General features: G+C 44.1%; 1 long non-coding RNA gene across 1 annotated transcript; it reads right to left on the bottom strand.

Moving 5' to 3' along the window:
• Window positions 1-884: 884 nt before the first annotated feature.
• Window positions 885-9,364, bottom strand: LOC141503332 (uncharacterized). The gene is made up of 4 exons (XR_012472809.1): window positions 9,302-9,364; window positions 2,592-2,731; window positions 2,130-2,395; window positions 885-1,228 (listed from the first exon to the last, which is right to left on the bottom strand). It is a non-coding gene; the product is annotated as an uncharacterized LOC141503332 (long non-coding RNA).
• Window positions 9,365-17,572: the final 8,208 nt, after the last annotated feature.

A 17,572-nucleotide genomic window follows, 5' to 3' on the forward strand; every position in this document is an offset into this window, starting at 1 on the left:
ACCTTATCAGAACTCCTCCTTCTTTACATAGCAGACTATGTCCAACTCTGTGTTTGCAAGGACATGAGAACACTGTGCCTATAATGAGAAAACGCTCAAAATCATTGACTAGAGAAATGCTAATTAAAATAACTGAGATATAGCATATTAGACCTATCAGATTGGCCAAAATTATAGATGGTTGTCAAGTGAGGAATGGCAAAAGGAGCTGTGGTATATGATTGGGACGGACTACTGATGTGATTTAAGAAATGAGCTGGGGGGGGGGTGTCAGTTAAGTGGCACAGTGGATAGAGCACCAGTTTGGGAGTCAAGAGGACGTGCCTTGCAAAAACCACAAAAAAGAACAACATCCATCTCTACTATTGTCACCAGTGATGGGGACAGCGAAACATGTGCAGATCTTTGATATCATTTGACATCATGTCATCTTCCCTCCAGTTTTATTTTATTTATTGATTCATTATTTATTTCTGTTAGTTGAATGCCCCCCCACTGAACACGCCTTAAAACTTTCACTTTTCCTGTCCCTTTGAGACAATACATGAGCACTCACGTTTGGAAATCTGTATGAAGAAATTATTAATATTTATATATGGAGGGAGAATATGTGAATACTCACATGCCAATGAACAGAAAATACAGGAATACCCATCTATGAAGAGATATATCCTAATTTTCCAATACACTTTTCTATGAGAGTTTAGAAATGATTGTGTTCTAAATCATTTTTTGCCCTTGCTTGCCAGATCTCAGGAAATGAGTAAAATGTTTCTTTAGGCCCATTTGTGATGCTCCCTTTTATTGACGCACTATGAAAATATATCACTTATAAAGCTATATTAAATAAAAATTAACAGCATATAATTTTTGTCAAAGCCCATCATTTTAATCACTACTATCCTGTTGGGACAAATTGGAGTGAGTTTTTCTGGAGGCCACAATGGATCACGTTTTGTTCCTATTTCATACTGTCAGTATTGTTGCTAAGGTATTGGCTAAAATTGTCCAATCTCCAAAACAGTTGACAAAGGAATTTTAGTTACTGGTGAAATTGTTTTCCTATTTGGGTGTTTTCATTTTTATGGACAATTAATTTAACTTTGAGCCTAATGATCCTTTTTCTTCATTCTATTTGCATCAGATCCACTGTCTTAATGATTTCACTGAGGTCCATCTCTGTAGATTGGAAGGAGTCTCTGATCCAAGGTAACAAAACCTGACTCACCTGTTAGGAAAGAAAAGAAAAGAGTAAGTGAATTATGCTCAAGAGAATATCTGTGTTCCTTTCTCACCTTGATTCCCAGAACTCCCTTCTACAACCCAAAACAGGTATCCTTGCCCACCACTACCACACTAGGCATATCCCAGGCACATTTTCCCTCCCTAGACTGAGAGTTCTCTGAGGGCAGTGCACAGGGCCCTGGCCTAGGCTAACACCTCCAAGCTCCAGGAAAATGTTGAAGGAGAGCTGACCCAAAGGCCAAGGGACTTTTTCTTACTCTCCATTTTCATCATCACATTTTTAATCCCCCCCACTCCAAATCAGTAGCTCTATAGTTAACCTGCCCAAATGTTACTGTAACCTACTTCTGGGGAGTGTCTTCAAAGAAACCTGCAGCCTATAAAAATTTGAGTGGCAGAAAAAGGAGCAAGATGGAAGCCAATGAGTCTGGCAGGGAGGCAGCAGGGAAGAGACTCAAGATTTCCATCTGCTCCATTGATTGACTCTGTGAGTTTGGCCATGGCTATGCCCTCCCTTTGACCTCAGTCTCCTTTTTCTACGATGAGAAGTTGGACCAGATTAGCTCTGAGTTTTCTTCTAACCCTCCACCTTACCCAAAACTAGAAGCCCATTCATCCCTCACCCCCACATCCTGACCACTTGTCACCCCACTCTAGCAATTTCACCGCACCCCCACCCTATCTTGAGCTTACCCGGCTATTTGGATGCTTTCCCTTGTTTCTGCCCCCAACTGCTAGTCTAACCCTAAAGATTGGAAGGAAGCCCAGTTCTACCCTGGATGTGCCCTCCCATCTCACAGAGGCTTTCACACTTCAGAAGGTGGTTGTGGGGGTGGGCTGGAAGAATAAAGACCCCAGGACCCAGCTGGGGCCCACTGTCCCACCTTGGGAACGAGTCTGTTGTTCTTGAGATGGATGATTCGTGGGTTCCTTCGAAATCTCTTTCGAAGTCTCATTCGGCATCTCCGTCTGCGATGGACCCGGTTACGAATGCGGTGCATATTGTGATGCTTGCGTAAGGTCTTGGGGCGTGGAGGGGGGAGGGGGGAGGGGGAAGGGATGGGGTTACGTGGAGGGGGAGGGGGGAAGGAGAGGGGGAGGTAGTGGAAGGGATGTTGCTGAAGGAGGCAAAAGCTGGGTATGACCGAACCTGGAGAGACAAGCCCTGAGATGATGTAGCCATCTCTATGACATGTCGCGGCTCACGTTTCTGAGCCAGGAGCCCCCTCCCCAGTAGTCCTGCCCCAACCCCTTCACCACACCCCCATGCCCTATGGGCCTTCTAGCATCCACTCCTCAATCCCCCAACCTCTGTTGTAGGCCACCCACATGCCTAGTGGGCTTACCTGCCATCTGCCAGTCTTGGAGCAATATAGATGCTTTTAATCTCTCTCCTTTAACAAAGTTGGATTTACTTGTACCTTCATCTGCACGAGCTTTCATTGAGTCCCTCTGTTTCTCTCAGGGTAGTTCTCAGGTGTTGTATCTACACAGTGATATACATACTGATTTTAGCTATATTTTTCACTTGCATAAATTATGTCTAGAGTTTTAGGTAGGAGTATTTTCCATGTACATAGTAACAAGACTCATATATCGGCTTTGCATGGTCCTAAGGATGTGTGAATTCACAGAAGCTTCACATTATCATGCATACTTTTCCATAAAGCCCCTAAGTCTTGTGTTTGCCACACACAACTCTGCACATGCATACACATATTTCTGAGAACTCACACACATTGCCTCCCAAGGTCAGAAGCAGTGGAGCTTTCAAGAATGTTCAGTCAGAAGTCTGGGTAAATTAAGTCCTCCCAAGGCCATGGAAGGAAGGAAGGAAGGAAGGAAGGAAGGAAGGAAGGAAGGAAGGAACAAAAGGAGGAAGGAAGGAAAGAATCATGCAAAGAAGAAAAGATTGAAGGAAGGAAAGAAGGAGGAAGGAAGGGAGGAATAATGGGAGAAAGCAAGGATGGAAGGAAAGAAGGAAGGATGGAAAGAAGGAAGGCAGGAAGAAGGAGGGAAGGGAGGAAGTGAAGAAGGAAAGAAGGGAGGAATAAGGAAAGGAAGGGACAATGGAAGGAAGTAAAGAAATAAGGAAGGAAGGAAGGAAGGAAGGAAAAAATGAAGGAAGGAAGGATGGAGGGAGGGAAGGGAAGAAGGAAAGTAGGTAGGAGGGAAGTGAAGAAGGAAACTAGGGGAAGAAGGAGGGAAGGAAGAATGGAAAGAATGAAGGGAGGAAGGAAAGAAGGAAGGAAGGGAGCAAGGGAGGAGTAGAGGAAGGAAGGAAGGGAGTAGGGAAGGAAGCAAGGAAGGAAGGAAGGAACGAGTCTAAATAAGAAAGAAGGAAGGAATGGACGATAGGGCGAATGAATGAAGGAAACATGGAAGGAAGGATGGAAAGAAGGGAGGAATAAGGGAAGGAAGGGAGGATGGAAGGAATTTAAGAAATAAGGAAGGAAGGAATGTAGGAAGGAAGGAGGGACGGAATGAAGGAAGGAAAGAGAGAAGCAAGAAAAGAAGGAAAGAAGGGAGCAAGGAAGGAAAGAAGGAAAGAAGGAAGGGAGAAGGGAAGGAATGGAGGACGGAAGGAGGGAAGGAAGGAATGAAGGAAGGAAGGAAGGAGGGAAATAGGGAAGGAAGGAAGGAGGAAAGGAAGGAAGGCAGGAAGGAAGGAACAAGTGTAGATAGGAGGGAAGGAATGAATGAAAGGGGTGATGAAGGAAGGAAAGATGGAAGGAAGGAAGGAAGGAAGGAAGGAAGGAAGGAAGGAAGGAGGGAAGGAAGGAAGGAAAGAAGGGAGGAATTAGGGTAGGATCAGTCGATGGAAGGAAGTAATGAAATAAGGAAGGAAGGAGGGAAGGGAAGGAATGAAGGAAGGAAAGAGGGAAGCAATAAAAGAAGTAAAGAAGGGACAAGATAGGAAAAAGGAAGGAAGGGAGACAGCAAGGAAGGAGTGGAGGATGGAAGGAGGGAAGGAGGGAAAGAGGGAAGGAGAGAAGTAACTAGGGTAGGTAGGAGGGAAGGAAGGAATGAACGAAAGGGCTAATGGAGGAAGGAAAGATGGAAGGAAGGAAGGAAGGAAGTGTAGAAGGAAGGGAAGAAAGAAGGGACTTACATAGGATGGAATGAAGGAAAGAATGAAAGAATGACAGAAAGTAGGATAAAAGTAAGAATGGAAAGAAATAAAGAAAGAAGGAAAGAAGGAGGGGAGGAAAGAGGTCAGAAAGAATGGACGAAGCAAGGAGGGATGGTAGGAATTTTCCAAGGAATGAGGGAAGTGATGAAGGTAAGAATGAAGCGGGAAGAAAGGAAGGAAGGAATGTAGGAAGGGAGGAAGGAAACAAGGAAGGATGAAAGGAAAGAAGGAAGGAAGGAGGGATCAAAGGAAGGAGGTAAGCAAGAAAATAAGTAAGAAAGGAGGGAAGGAAGGAAAGAAGGAAGGAAGGAGGGATGAATGAAGGGGGGAAGGAATGAAGGAAAGAAATAGCGAAGCCAAAAAGAAGGAAGGGAGGGAGGAAGGAAGGAAGGAAACAAGGATGAAAGGAAGGAAGTGAGGAAGGAGTGAAGGAAGGAAGGAAGAAGGGAAGCAAGACAAGAAGGAAGAAAGGAGGGAAGCAAGGATGAAGGGAGGAAGGTAAGAAACAAGGTAGAAAGGAAAGAAGGAAGGAAGGATGGAAGCAAGGATGAAAGGGAGGAAAGAAGGAAGGAAGGAATAAAAAAATAGGGAAAGAACGAGGGAAGAAAAAAGGAAAGAATGAAGAGAGGAAGGAAAGAGGGAAGAAAGGGAGCAAGGATGGTGTGGAGGAATGATGGAAGCAAAGAAGGAAAGAATGAAGGGAGCAGAACGAAGGAAGTAATGTAGGAAGGAAGGAAGGAAAGAAGGAAGGGATGAAGGAAAGAAGGAAGGAAGGAGGGATGAAAGAAGGGGGAAGGAATGAAGGAAGGAAAGAGGGAAGCAAGGAAGGAAGGTCAGAAAGAAGCAAAGAAGTTTGGAAGGAATGAAAGAAAAGAGGAAGGAAGGGAGGAAGAAAGGAGAGAAGAGAGCAAAGAAAGAAGGGAGGAATGAATGAAGGAAGGAAAGATATTGGGAAGGGAGGAAAGAAGTGAGGTACGAAGGATGGAAGGAAGGAAAGAAGGAAGGAAGAAAAGAATGAAAGAAGGAACGAAGGAATAATGGAAGAATGGAAGGAAGTAAAGAAAGAAGGAAGAAGGTAAGTAAGCTATGAAAGAGAGAAGGAAGGCAGGAAGGAAAGAAAGAAGGAAGGGAATAAGGATGGTAGTAAGGAGGGAAGGAAGGAAGGAAGGAAGGAAGGAAGGAAGGAAGGAAGGAAGGAAGAAAGGAAACAAGGAAGGAAAGAAGTGGGAAAAGGTTGGAAGGAAGGAAGAAAGGAGAGAAGGGAGCAAGGAATGAAGGGAAGAATGAAGGACTGAAGAAAAAAAAGGGAAGGGAGGAAAGAAGTGAGGTACGAAGGATGGAAGGGAGGAAAGAAGGAAGGAAGAAAAGAATGAAAGAAGGAATGAAGTAATAAAGAAAGGATGGAAGGAAGTAAAGAAAGAAGGAAGGAAATAAGGATGGTGTGAAGGAGGGAAGGAAGGATGGATAGAAGGAGGGAGGGAAGGAAGGAAGGAGGCAGGAACGTCAGAAGGAAGAAAGGAAAGAAGGAAGGAAGGAAGCTAAAAAGCTTGGAAGGAAGGAAGGAAAGTAAAGAGAGGAGGAAGTAAAGAGGGAGGAAGCAAGGATGAAACGAAGGAAAGAAGGAAGGAAGGAGGGAATAGAGGAAGGAATGAAGGAACGGTGGAAGGAAGGGAGGAAAGAAGGGAGTTAGGACACATGGTAGGAAGGAAAGAAGGAAGGAAGGTAGGCAGGAAGGAAGATAGGAAGGAGGGAAGGAAAGAAGAATGGAAGGAAAGAATGGAGTAAGTAAGGAAGGAGGGAAGATGGCAAGGGAGGAGATTAGGAAGGAGGGAAGAAAGGAAGAAAGGAAAGATTGAAGAAAGGAAGGGAAGAAGGATGGAAGGAAGGGAGGAAGGAAGGAGGGAAGGACCATCTGGAGAAACAATGGAGGGAAGGAAGGAAGAAGGAATGAAGGATTGAGGGGGAAAAGGAATGAACACAAGAAGGAAGGAAGGAAAGAAGAAAGGAAAGAAGAAAGAAAAGAAAGGAGGAAGGAAGGAAAGGAGGAAGGATGGGAGAAAGCAAGGATGGAAGGAAAGAAGGAAGGATGGAAAGAAGGAAGGCAGGAAGAAGGAGGGAAGGGAGGAAGAAAAAAGTGAAGAATAAGGGGAGGAAGGGAGGATGGAAGGAAGCAAAGAAATAAGGAAGGAAGGAAGGAAGTAGGGAAGGGTAGGGAAGAAGGAACGTAAGGAAAGAAGGAGGGAAGGAAGCAAGGAAACAATGAAGCTATGAAGAAAGAAGGAAGGAAGGGATCAAGGAAGGGGTGGAGCTAGGAGGAGGGAAGGAATGCAGGACAGAACGAGGGTAGGTAGGAGGGAAGGAAGGAATGAATGAAATGGGGAATGAACAAAGGAAAGATGGAAGGTAGGATGGAAAGGAGGCTGTGTAGAAGGAAGGGAAGAAAGAAGGGAGTTAAAAAGGATAGAAAGAATGAAAGAATGAAGGAAAGTAGGAAAAAAGGAAGGATGGAAAGAAGTAAAGAAAGAAGGAAGGAAGGTGTGGAGGAAGGAAAGAGGGAAGCAGGAAAAGAACAAAAGAAGGGAGGAAGGAAGGAAAGAATGAAGGAAAGACAGAAGGCAAGATAAAAGGAAGGAAGCAAGGAATGAAAGAAGCAAGAAATGAAGAAAAAGGAAGGAAGGAGGGAAGGATGAAAGAAGCAAGGAAGGAAGGAGGTAAGGAAGCTAGGAAGGAGGGCAGGAAGGAAGGAAAGAAAAAAGAAAGGAAAGAAGAATGGTAGGAAGGAGGGAAGGAAGGAAAAATGGATGGAAGGAAGGAGGGAGAGAAGGAAGAAAGGAAAGATGGAAGTGAGGGAGGATGCAAGGATTAAAGGAAGGAAAGAAGGGAGGAAGGAAGGAAAGATTGAAGGAAAGACGGAAGGAGGCAAGATAAAAGGAAGAAAGCAAGGAATGAAAGAAGCAAGAAATGAAGAAAAAGGAAGGAAGGAGTGAAGGATGAAAGAAGGAAGGAAGGAAGGTGGGAAGGAAGGGAGGAAGGAAGGGAAGAAGGAAGGGGAAGGAAGGGTGGAAGGATGGGAGGAAGGATGGGAGAAAGCAAGGATGGAAGGAAAGAAGGAAGGAAGGAAGGAAGCAAAGAAGGTTGGAAGGACGAAAGGAAAGAAAAGAGGAAGGAAACAGAGAAGGGAGCAAGGAAAGCAGGGAGAAATGAATGAAGGATGGAAAGAATAGAGGGAAGGGAGGAAAGAAGTGAGTTATGAAGGATAGAAGGAAGGAAAGAAGGAAGGAATGAAGGAAAGAATCAAAGAAGGAAGGAATAAAGGAAGGATGGAAGGAAATAAAGAAAGAAGGAAGGAAGGAGGTAAGGAAGCTAGGAAGTAGGGCAGGAAGGAAGGAAGGAAAGAAAGAAGGAAGGAAAGAAGGACTGTAGGAAGGAGGGAAGGAAGGAAGGAAGGATGGATGGAAGAAAGGAGGGAAGGAGTGAACGAAGGGAGGAGGGAGGAAGGTCGGAAGGAAGGATAGAAGGAAGGAAATGAAGGAAGGAAGGTAGGAAGGAACGAGGGTAGGTAGGAGGGAAGGAAGGAATGAATGAAAGGGAGAATGAAGGAAGGAAAGATGGAAGTAAGGAAGGAAAGAATGGTGGAACAAGGGAAGAAATGGAGCATGGAAGGAAGGGAGGTTAGAGGGAAGGAATGAAGGAAGGAAAGAGGGAAGCAAGAAAAGAAGGAAAGAAGAGAGCAAGGAAGGAAAGAAGGAATGAAGGAAGGGAGGAAGGAAGGAAGGGGGAAGGAAGGAAAGAAGGAAGCATAGAAGGAAGGGAAAAAGATAGGTTGTTACAAAGGATGGAATGAAGGAAATACAGAAAGAATGAAGGAAAGCAGGAAAAAGGAAGGATGGAAGGAAGTAAAGAAAGAAGGAAGGAAGGAGTGGGGGAAGGAGGGAAGGAAAGAAGGGAGGAAGAAAGAAAGGAGAGATGGTAGGAATGTTCCAAGGAAGGAAGGAAGGAAGGAAGGAAAGAATGCAGGGGGAAGGAAAGAAGGAAAGAAGGGAGCTAGGAAGGAGTGGAGGAAGGCAGGACGAAAGGAAGGAAGGAAAGAAGGAGGGAAGGAAGGAAGGAAGGAAGGAAGGAAGGAAAGAGGGAAGGAAGGAAGGAATGAGGGTAGGTAGGAGGGAAGGAAGGAGGGTAGGAAGGAGGGAAGGATGGAGGGAAGGAAGGAGGTAAAGAGGGAAGGAAGGAAGGAGGGAACGAAGGAAGGAGAGAAGAAACGAAGGAAGAATGAGGGATGGAAGGAGGGAAGAAAGGAAGTAATGGAGGAAGGGTGGAAGGAAGGGAGGAAGGAAGGAAAGATGGAAAGAAGGGAGGATGGAAGGAAAGAAGGAAGGAAGCAAAGAAAGACGAAAGTAAGGAAGGAAGTAATGAATGAAGGAAGGGATGAACCACAGAAGGACAGAAGGTTGTAAGGTAGGAGGGAAGGAGGAAGGAAGAAAGGAAGGAAGTTAAGATTGAAGGAAGGAAGGAAAGAATGAAGGAAGGAAGGAAAGAAGGAAGCAAAGAATAAAGAAAGAATGGAAGGAAGGTATGAAGGGAGGGAGGGAGGAAGGAAGAAGGGAAGTTTGTAAGGCAGGAGGGAAGGAGGAAGGAAGAAAGGAAGGAAGGAAAGACTGAAGGAAGGAAGGGAGGAAGGAGGGTAGGAAGGAAGAAGCTAGGATGGAATGAAGGAAAGAAGGAAGGAAGGAAGAATGGAGACAAGGAATCAAGGAAAGACGGAAGGAAGAAAAGAAGGAAGGAAGAATGGAGGGTTTTTATCGAAGGGCAGGGGGACCAATTGGCGTTAGGACGCAAGTAGTCAAATAAATTAAACACACGGGGCCATAGGGAGGTGCGGAGGGGGCAGAGGAGAAAAGATTTGGGTAGTAGAAGCATACTCACGATGGGGCTGGCGGAGCGCAGGCGGTGGTTGACGGAATGAATGCTCCTGGGGCAGGCGGTTGGTGCTGGAATGTTTGTGCTGTTGCCGGGAGCGGAGAAGAAGGGAGCGGACCAACGCCAACCGCACAAAGGTGGGTCCCCTACGTCACAAGCTTAAGACTAATAGGGTAGTATCGATCCAAAATTTGGATTTGCTCAGCTCGTGACTCTCTGAGCTTCCCTGTGTTTGGAAGAAAACATCAGGGACGAGATGACTGCTAATTGGCGTAGTGGATAGAGCACTGACCCTGGAGTCAGGGAGGATCTGAGTTCAAATTAGAGCTCAGACATTTAATAATTACCTAGATGTGTGGCCTTGGTCAAGCCACTTAACCCTATTGCTTTGGGAAAAAAAAAAGAAAATATCGGCTTCGAGTGACAGCAGGGGTCCCGACCAACAGCCAGTGGAGCCTCAGGTGCCTCGGGAAGGCCGCAGACAACAACGAAACATCCGCTCTGAGGTAGGGAAATTGTCCCCAATTCAGGGGCTTGTCTCAGAGGGGGATGAGGGCTGTGGGGGGTGGCTGGTGGGTGGGCTGGAGTCCCAACAGCCTTGTAAGACTGGATGGGATGGAGGCCTACCAGAGACCCCAAACTCATTTGGCCCAACCTCCTCATTTGGGTAAAAGGGCTACTGAGTTCTAGAGGCGGGTGGGTTCATAACTAAAGTCACACAGTGAGGAAGGGGCTGACCCAGACCTGGAGCCCGAGTCTCTCTTAACCTGTCAGGCTGACTGGTTTCCACCTTGTTCCCTTTCCCTCCTCCGACATTCATCCTTTGTGGGCCAAAAGTTCCTGGGAAAGCACTTCCAGAAGGTAGGGGACAGGTTCCCCATAGAGCTGGGGTTCGGGTCGTCTTCAGTTAAGACAATTGGGCTAAGTGAAGGGCAAACTCCTGAACCTGAGATAATTTCCATGCCTTCCCTGAATGAGTTGCTTCCGTTTGTTTATTTCACAAATGCACCAATAATACACAAATATAGAGGAATAACCCCTAGCTGCTTCATACAGAGCTCTACTTAGACATTGTCCTGGGTTCTTGAAGGAAATACCTAGCCAAGGTCCCTTAGTCCTGCGCATAGTCTAGTAGGGGTAAGTGGAGAGATTAGAGGTGGACAGGGAATGGCCTTTGACAGGGTGAAGTTGTTATGGGTTAAAAAGAGTTAGGTCAAAGAGGGAGACCTTTGTGGAGCAACATCTGAGCAGAGTTTTCTTTTTTTTTTTTTTGCAAGGCAAATGGGATTAAGTGACTTGCCCAAGGCCACACAGCTAGGTAATTATTAAGTGTATGAGGCCAGATTTGAACTCAGATACTCCTGACTCCAGGGACTGTGCTCTATCTACTGCGCCACCTAGCAGCCCCATGAGCAGAGTTTTCAAGGAGGGTAGGGGAGTTGGAAATACTCCAAAAAGCGGAGCTGTGATTTGTCCAGTAAAGGGACTAGGCTGGGCTGTAGAAGTGGCTTGTGGGCATCAGACTGGGGAAACAAGTCAGAATTAGGCCCTAGGCCAGTGCTCATAGACCCTCTCTTTCCTACTCTGGGCAGATCCCCTTAGACCAGCTGAAGGAAATATCAGCTTCGTGGAAATCATTGTAAAAATCTCTGTTTATCCAAGGCCTCAAATATAAGAGAACACCTTCTCCTGAAGCTTTAGTAATTTTATATTTTTCAGCAAAAACCTCAGAGGTTGACCACATTAGCCACTAATTGTTTTTTTTTTACATTTTTGAAAGGCTAAGGGGGTTAAGGGGCTTGCCCAAGGCCACACACTTAGGTAATTATGAAGTGTCTGTGACCGGAATTGAACCCAGCTACTCCTGACTCCAGGGTCAGTGCTTTGTCCAGTATGCCACCTAGCTGCCCCATCCACTAACTTCTCAGAGAAGATAATTATGGTAGTATAAAAGTAAAAGAAAACAAAACCAATAGAGATGTGGCCCACAATAAGAACCCTTCCAATCTGACATATTCCAAAAAAGTATTATTAGTTCAAAGGGGATGTGTTAAGAAAGGGCACACACATACACACATACCCACAAACATACATATATACATGATTGCACAACTCTTAAAAATCATTACATATAGAATTTATATATATATATATATATGCATATATATATATATATATGTATATATATTATGCATTTGCCAAGGACCAAAGAGGGCCTCCAAAGTGCTTTAGTTGGTATTTGATTTTCTTATTTGGTAACCAATGATAAAAGAGAAATAGAATCTATATTTGGTTATAAAATTTCCTGGAAATAATGGTTGAAAATTGGGCCTTATAGATGAATATTTCTGTATTATTTCGGTATATTAAAATCAAATATTCTCTCTCAATATACATATTGCTACAGATATGATCTCTCTATATTCATATATATGAAGACTCCTATATTATCTCTTCCTTTTCATTTAGAGATATTCATATCTCTTCTCTAAGTATTCACAAAGATGTCAGTACTCTGATATTATCTCTGTTCCAATAAAAGAGGAATCATTTATTCACTAAATGGGAGAATATAATACTGATGTGCTCCTAGTGTCTCTCTGGCTATTCAATTAGATGAATACTTCTATATTCTCTCGATATAGGGACATATGAGTGGGTATCTATTTTTATCTATGAAGGAATAGATAGATATTATATGCATTATGTTTATTAATAGAGAAAAATGTACAAAGATTAATGGATATAGGGTCAGAAAGAACTTATGGGTACAGGCGAATATGAGTCTCATATGTGAATAGAGACAATATATGTTCTTAGATATATGGATATATTCACTATAGTCATATGCATGAATTGCCATATATTCTCTATAGATTCACATATATGTATATAAGTTCATGTATTCACTGTATTAATATACATTAATGCGTCTATGTGAGTAGAATACATTTGATTATAGAGGGAATAGTAATATATCCAAACATATAATGTATGAGGACTCAGGCATAAAAATGGAAAAAGTCATTCTAGTTTGATTTGAAGGAAAAAGGGGTGGTTGGCTGCAATCTATCTTTGCACGTGCCCCCCTGGTCCTACCTCCCAACCCTACTCCCTGAATGGCCAATCTCAAGGGAACCCCGCTGGGAGGTCGACCCCCTACCAGGATAGGGAGGGGAAAAATCAGCCCGAGGCGGGGGCGGGGTGGTGGCTGAAAAAGAGATGGAGAGGATGCCCGGGGCAGAACAAAATGGCCCCGAGAGGGTGGTGGGCAGGGGCTGCTGTCTCCAGGGAGAGGGGTGAGTAGGATGTCTACTGGACTAGTAGAGGAAATGCCAGGGTTGGCAGGAATGGGACTTTTGCCTTACCAAGGTGGGCACTTGATGTCACGGATCCTCAGCGCTCAGGGCAGGAGTGGCAATTAGGCCAGGCTTAGTTCCCCCCCTCCCCTTCCCCTTGGTTGATGGCTCTCAGGCTAAGAGAGGAGAAAGGATAGGGGACCTGTCCAAAGCCCCCCTAGAATGTTAAGCATGGCAAACAAGGGGTCCGGAAATTTAAACCCCAATCCCCAGGACTCTTGACCTATCAGGGTACCAGTACCCAACTGGTCCCCTCCACAGATCAGACAGTCTCTGGGAAATGGGGAGGGCTTCATGGCTCCAAAGCTCCTGGGAAGGTCTGACAGAAGCAGTTGTACAGGTCTCCCTTAGAGTTGGGGGTTCTAGCAGTTTGCAGTTAGAATTGTGGGATTAAGACCAAAGCAAGCCTCTTCCCACCTTGCCCCTCTACCTTTGGGCCAGCCTGGGATTCACACTATCATAGTGAGCCTACATATATTCCACACCTTCTCTTTTTTTTTTTGTTTTTTTTTTTAGCTTTTCTAAGGCATTGGGGTTAAGTGGCTTGCCCAAGGCCACAGGGCTAGATAACTATTAAGTGTCTGAGGCTGGATTTGTACTCAGGTACTCCTGACTCCAAGGCCAGTACTCTTTCCACTGTGCCACCTAGCCGCTCCCACACCTTCTCTTAGTGGGTTTCTTTCATTTGTCAAAAAGGAGGACAATCCCTCAACCACTGCCACCTCCTATGCTCAGAGTCTTATTTGCACACTTCCTGGGGCTTGGAGATTAGCCCAGGCAAGACTGAGGTTTTGTCCTCAGAAAACACAGAGACTAGTGGGGCAAAGAAAGGTATAAGTTTGACCTGGGGATATGTCGTATTGCTAACTAAAGGGCTGGACAGTTGAGAGTGCATTTTGTGACATGGGAATCAGGAATGGCTTTCCAGAGGTGGGCAGTAGCTGAAGGTAAAACTGCAGACAGGAGCAAAGGTGAATCTTGGTGTCAATGCAGAAGGTGCAGGCTGGGTGTCAGAAAGGTGCTGGGAGAGTCAGGGCAAGGAAAGAAGTGGAATGCCCCCAAACTGAGCTCATGTGCCCCTTTCTTTCCTTGCCTGAGCATGTCAGAGGATCTCTGCCCACCAGAGAAAGAGGACTTCTACCCCACCATGAAGAGATCAGCTTTGTGGACATTTGAAGATTGGCTCCTGTTGCCAACACCTTGAAGACACTAGAGGTAGGAACCAATTCTGACTGTCAGAATCAGACCCTAAATATAGGAGAGCTGTTTCCTGAGGAGTGCTGTAAACACTTCATCAACAGTCCAGGAAGCTGGATATTTAAACCTCTAGGTTATTTCAATAACTATAAAGTTAATATGCCTAAACACAACATTTAAAAACACAATCTAGATCCAAACTCTGATTTGTTCCAGTGTGTTCTACATTACTGAGCAATGCATTGTTGGTGAATTGAAATGTGAATTGATGATAATGCAACCCACACACACCAAATGCAATTATTTCATATTGAATTTTTCTTTATATGAATCTTTATCCTATTGAATGCATAGAGAGGACTTTTTTTTAGGTTTTACAGGGCATATGGGGTTAAGCGGCTTGCCCAAGGCCACACAGCTATTTAATTCTTAAGTGTCTGAGGCCAGATTTGAACCTAGGTACTCCTGACTCCAGGGCCGGTGCTTTACCCACTGTCCCACCTAGCCGCCCCCAAAACCAATCCTCCTAAAAAGATCTTTAAGAATGGTGACCTGTGAGTCCTCTTCATTCATTAATTGAGTACTGGGAAATGTAGTTTTTCGTCCTGTCCATTACAATGTGTCTTTGAAAAGGATGTTTTCTTATAAACTATAATAGAATGCAGACCTCCCTTCCCCTTCCCCTCCCATCACTAGATCACTGTCATTTTCTCTATTATCTCTCCATTTATTCCTTACATTTGCGGGTGAGGATGGAAGGGGGAAGAGAAAAGCATGCTGCGACAAAACACTTGGGTCTTTTCGAGGGTTTGTGGGCAACATACAATTCCTACCTGGAAATGGCACTCTAGTTTCATAGCATATTTTCTTCCTCATGTACTTGAAATTCACTGATCACTTAGTCTTCAGGGAACAGATTTCATCTCTGGGCTCCCACAGGCCCTTAACAGAAATATCCTGTGTCTTGACATTGTCCCTGACTTAAAATATCATTGCCTTCTTTCTGTAGCAAGATAACCTATCTATTGGCCTATGAATAATAAATCAGGGAGCTTTGACTGTTTTTTTAGCTACTTCATTATACCCCAAATGTGGCTCTCTGCTGCTTGGACTTTTCTTCCTGATTCTGGTTTCTGTAATTTCCAGAGCAGGGTGGCTTTCTTGATCAGAATGCAGACTGTCTTTCTCCATTTGGGTCAGATCAAGCAGAATGTCTCCTTTCTAATGAGGTTGCTATTGGCCAACATGACAAGTGACAGCCCCTCATAGTTTGGCAGAGAATTGGTGAACTTTTCATAGGCTTGCTCAAGGCACTTTCAATCAAGTATTTTCCTGGGAGCATCGAAAGTTATCAAAAGGTCTTCATCTGGAGTGAGTAGGAGAAACCATACAGCACAGGCAGGTGTAGGATCAGACTTCCTCACTGCTCTCAAAGCATAATTTCTCAAAACTATAATCCTGGGAAACGATTAATTACTTTGAGTACTCAGTCTGCATATGTTAGTATAATATTAAAATTCCAAGGTATCTCTCCTTATGCTTATTACAAATGCAGTAGGATGATGATCAGGATGTTGGGAGACTGTCCTTCCAGGAAAAGATACCAACAGACCTGGTAATATTGTACAAGGATGATAGTCTTTGAGGAACAGTTTTGGGCAGAGATATTGTGATGTTTTCAGTTAAGTCACAAAACCAGTTAGTAATTTACCCTATTCTCTGTTTTTGCTTAAAAGGTCAATTTCTTTCCTAGTTCAGTATGATCTTTATCATAATGACATCCAGATTAAGGTTTAGAGGCAAGATTTTAGAGAATAAATCTTCAAAATGTCTAACTTATATTTCCACATTTTATTTTAACTATATTTTAAAGGTTTTGCAATTTGAGGTTTGACACGCTATTTACTGAGAGTGTGGTCTTGAGATTCCCATGCTTAGGAATTCATTTTTGGGGGAAGGCACTATGCATCCTAAAGTCCTCCTTCCCAACACAGCCTGACTCCAGGGTGAGGAGTTTGTTGTTAACATTCTCCTTTAATGTAGACACCTAGGAGTGAATCAGTAAATCGTCCTTCCTTTGCTAAGGAAATAGAGCTTTGAAAAAGCATTGATTCCTCGAAGACCTGAGAGAACTAAGCAGTTTAGCTTAATTTTATTGAACAATTAGAGTTCAACCCAGAAGGCTGGGCCTGTGTAAGTGATCACAGTGAGGGAGGAAAAGGGAAAGTTCTAGAGATAAAAATCTGCATTCTGCCAAATTTTTCTGTCCTGTTTTCCCTAATCCAGAATTAGTATACAAACTTTTATCTCTTCTAGCTTCCAGTCAAATTGAACAATGTAATTCCTTTCCAGAATGAATTGTTGTAGACAAACATTGATTAAGCATCCACCATCTGCAGAAGAATCACTCTAAGCCCTGGAAGAAATGCAACATTTAGAAAAGAAACTCTCTGACTTTCCAACATTTATCAACACAACTTAAATGCCCAATGTTAATGAATACGTACTTCAGAGAGGCAAGGGTCATGTGAACTGAACTGCAATGGTTTTTCTTAGGAAAAGTTTTTGACATATATATTTACTGGTTAGATAGAAGTGAGAGGAATATATTTAGAAATGAATGTGATGGGAAAACAAAAGGGATAAATAAAAATGTGATGAATTTTAAACTTTAAAATGGGGAGAGAGAGAGAGAGAGAGAGAGAGAGAGAGAGAGAGAGAGAGAGAAAGAGAGAGAGAGAGAATAGAGAATTTCTGGTGGATCTGTGCTTGGATCCACATTCACCTGTTCTAGAACAGAGTCACAGGACCACAAGTGGCCTTCCCCATCTTTCTGCTTCAGTGGGACTAGAGTCATTTCTTGGGAAAGGTTCATTGATTTCTCCCAAGTGCAGGAAGATGTTGATGAGGGAATCCTAGTGTAAGACCCTGAGTTTCGAAACCTATGAACTTTTGCCTGAATGCCTGTAAGATCCTCACTGTCCAAACCTATGAACTTTTGCCCTAATGTCTGTAAGACCCTGAGTATCAAAACCTATGAAGTTTTGCCTGAATTCTACTTCTAAATCTATCCGTGGTCAGCTCTCTGTGATTCTGCCTGGTCAGCTCCTGGAGATTCTGCCTGCTCAGCTCTCAGACCATGCAACAGGGTGGCTTCTCCTAGGACCTGCATCCAATAAGAACATGCTGCACCATCTCAGGAGAATCAGCAGCCAGATGCTTGGAAATCCCCCACTGAACCATATGTAAGGTCTCGCCTCACTTTACTCGGGGTTCCAGGATCCTAGCCCTGTTCTAGGACAGAATCCTAGCTCGACCTAGTTTAATAAACTCTTGCTATTGCATCTCCATTGTGTCGAGTGCCTCTGTTCCATAATTGGGGACATTTCTCGGACCTTAACATTTGGGTTCTCTCCCGGGATCCCCAACAGAGGCCACAAGACATACTTGGAGGGGTATATGATGTAACCAAATCCGTGCGGCTCTTTATTTGGACTAAGCTCGCAAAGGACCTAGGTGGACACACTGCTATGGTCGCCAATGGGTTGTGGTGGAAGACGTTCCCCCACCCTTTGAGAGTTCAGTATTAGAAGGACTGACACTTGGAAATGAGATAAGGGAACTCTTTTTGCACATCAGGAATGACTGATGTATGGGATTGAGATAAGGAAACAAGGTTAACCTGATTTTTCTTTTAGGACCTGGCTAACAACACATAGTC

This window comes from Macrotis lagotis, chromosome X (genome assembly GCF_037893015.1).
Source record: "Macrotis lagotis isolate mMagLag1 chromosome X, bilby.v1.9.chrom.fasta, whole genome shotgun sequence".
Taxonomy (NCBI): domain Eukaryota; kingdom Metazoa; phylum Chordata; class Mammalia; order Peramelemorphia; family Peramelidae; genus Macrotis; species Macrotis lagotis.